This window comes from Ictidomys tridecemlineatus, chromosome X, assembly GCF_052094955.1.
Source record: "Ictidomys tridecemlineatus isolate mIctTri1 chromosome X, mIctTri1.hap1, whole genome shotgun sequence".
NCBI lineage: Eukaryota > Metazoa > Chordata > Mammalia > Rodentia > Sciuridae > Ictidomys > Ictidomys tridecemlineatus.
The window spans coordinates 22,132,876-22,136,060 of NC_135493.1; the positions used below are offsets into that span (position 1 = coordinate 22,132,876).

General features: G+C 38.6%; 1 non-coding gene across 1 annotated transcript; it reads right to left on the minus strand.

Annotated features, from left to right (window-relative positions):
• Positions 1–549: 549 nt before the first annotated feature.
• Positions 550–625, minus strand: Trnag-ucc (transfer RNA glycine (anticodon UCC)). Its single transcript has one exon. It is a non-coding gene; the product is annotated as a tRNA-Gly (tRNA).
• Positions 626–3,185: the final 2,560 nt, after the last annotated feature.

Sequence of the window (3,185 nt, forward strand, 5' to 3'; positions counted from 1 at the left end):
GAAAAAAAAAAAAATCCTCCTATTTGAATTTGAGTATGCTGCCACCAAGTGTTTGCCAGTCTTTGATTTGCACTGTTTTACTGCTCAAACTACAGGTTGTGTTATTTTCTTTGTTGGTTGTATGAGTGTTAATATTGTGAAGAATGATGCCTGTGAATAGGTAAAGGTAACAGACATCAGGAGTTAGGGTCAATCTTCATGGAATGTCAGGAAGACACTGAAGCACAAAAAAATGGGCTGTCCCTTAAGGAAGGGAGAGGAAAGGCAGTCTGAAGTCCAAGGAATGAGGTTAGGGAGTTGTAGGGAAGGAAACAGGGAGATAGTGAAAAAGTAAAATGACCCACAGTTAAGAGAACTGCATCACTCCCTTAATAATTGTTCTTTGAATAAATTGCCCAAACCTGCAGGAGTTGAGACAACATGTAATGGTGGTGTACAGTGCTAGCCTGAGACACGTGGGCAGTTCCCAATGAACAGATCTTGAAAGTTTCCTGTCTCTAGCAAACTGAGGCCCTGTGCAACATTGACTGGCTCTTTTTTTTTTCTTTTTGGCAGTACTGGGGATTGAACCCAGGGCCTTGTGCATGGAAGGCAAGCACTCTACCAACTGAGGTATATCCCTGCCCCCCCCATTGACTGGCTCTTATGATCAATCTTTCAAATTAGAATCTTCTCCAAATATTCTGAGTAAGGTATTTATATACCTCCTCTTCTCTCTCCCTTTCCCTCTCCTCTCCTGTTCTCCTCTTCCTCTTTCTTCCTCTTCCTTTAAATGGCAGATCCAAAGATTTGGCGGTGTCCTTCCTATTTTTGAACCTGTTTGAGTGGTTGGAGACAAGGGATACATGGAAGCTTTTTATTGGTGCACATAAAACCTGGGGCTTCTTTTACTCATAAGTATGTAGGGAGTGGCTAGATAAGGCTTTTAAAAGTGCATATAAAAAGAAAACTGAGGATTGTTCCATGTTGATGTTTCCTGGAATTAATACCCTGACCATGTAGTTCTACCCCAGAAGGGGATTTACTTTAACATGGCACATGCTAAAGTAATCTTTGGTATGGATCAGTATATGATCACATAACTAGTTTCTTAATATACATACTTGGGTTTCATTTCTTACACACTATAATTTATGAAAACCTGGTGAAAATTGCCTTGATATTGCTGACCCTATGGACATTAAATCCACGAGGACAATATTTTTAGTGAGCAAGTGTGTTAATCTATTTGGCACCATAAATATTCACATCTTTAATATACAGTTACCCACACAGGGTTCAATGTAGAGATGTGTAGCATAATAGATAAATATGTGGGCTTGGATATCAGATATGCCTCAGTCAAATTTTACCTCTGCCTCATAGGAGCTGTTTCATGTTGGATGTATCACTTCACCTCTCTGTGCTTCCAGTTACTAACTTGCAAAATGGACTAAGATTAATTGCTTTATGTGGTTGTTATGAAATCAAATGGCAAGATGCATGTAGTACTCTTAGCACAGTGCTCAGCTTATAGTAAGTATATAAGCTTTTAAGGAAGAAATGTAAATTTCTTCCTAAAACATGAAACTTAGAAAGCAATGGCCCTGGGTACTGTACTGTTTCTGAGGCTTGTGAAGAGTCTCTGGAATCAAGTTATCATCTCCTACCCCACAGGAGCAGATGGGAGCTTTTACACTAAATAGGATGTCATTTTGAGTCACCATTGTTCTAATTTCTTTAGACATTTCTGAAGAATGATAGGATTGCCTTTAGTTTAAATTTCCCTCCTTCCCAGATAAGTTTTCCAAATGCCCACCTCCCATTTCCTCAATTAAGGCCAGAGTTGAAGAAAACAGTACTTTAATCTCCAACAGGCTGAGAGCACCATTTGAGCTCAGGAACAAATTGTATTGGAAAAGCAGCAAAATCACTTAAATGAATTGTCATGAAATGGGGCTTCAAATGAAAGCACAAGACAGAGCATGGTTCTAATGGGCAGTGGAGTTAGTTAAGAGGCTAATTCCAAATGCTCCATTGTGGAACTTTTATAACATTCTCCACACTTCTCTTTTCCCTCCTCCCCCAAACCACTTCCTTTGACCCTCACAGCTTTTAGAAGATGATGATCATTAGGCTGGTATAACACTGAGTTATTTCAAATTTTTTTAAAAAATCTATAATCTATGAGCTATGTGCAGGCACAGAAAATGTCTGAACCATGGTACAATTTGAAATGTTCCTTGTATGAGGGTGATTAATGATTCCCCAAATATGTCCACATACTAATCCTGGGAACCTGTGAATATGTTATCTTAAATCCTAAAGGAAATTTGAATAGGTGGTTTAGTTAAGAATCTTGATATGGGAGGATTGTCAAGGAATATTGAGTTGAGCTTAATATAATCACTAGGGTCCAAATGGAAGAAACAAGAGAGAAGTCAGAAATAGATGATAAAATAGAAGCAGAGATTAGAGTGATGACTTAGAAGATGGAGGGAAGGGTCAAAAGCCAAGAAATCCAGGCAGCCACAAAAGCTGAAAAAGGTAAATAAAATTTCCCTTCAAATTCTCAAGAAACCAGCCCTACCTACATTGTGAATAACCCAGTGAGAACCATTTTAGACATTTGGCCTCCAATATGATAAAAGAATAGATTTGTATTGTTTTAAGCCAGTCCCCCAAATACTTTCAGATATGTTGTAGAGCTAGAAATTATTTGTATTAGAATTATTTTTTGTTTATATTACTAAAAGACATGATTATTAAAAGCTTTCACTAAAATGCAACGGGAAAATGTGTTATGAAACATTGAGCCCATTTGTGCTTTGGTCTGACTGGCTGGCAGAGAGCACTGCAGGAAACCCAGGATACAGGGTCTTCTGGACCTTAGGGCATTGAATCAAATTTATGGGTGGGATATTTGTGACTGATCCGTGTAGTTGGATGTAACAAGTGATACCTGGGATGAGAGATTGCTAAAAGGGAAGTGAGAGCTTAAAAACTAAATCCAATTTATCACACTTTTCCCCACATCTGCCCAGTGAAAAACTGAACACTTTGGCTGTGAGCATCGTCTATGTGACTAATTCAGCTTCAAACCTGTTCCATAGAGCTCCTGGAATAACGTTTTGTGTTTGCCTAGTGTTATAAATTTTGACTTGGAAACTGGCTGCTCTTTTTTCGGCCCCTGTAGGATTTGGTCT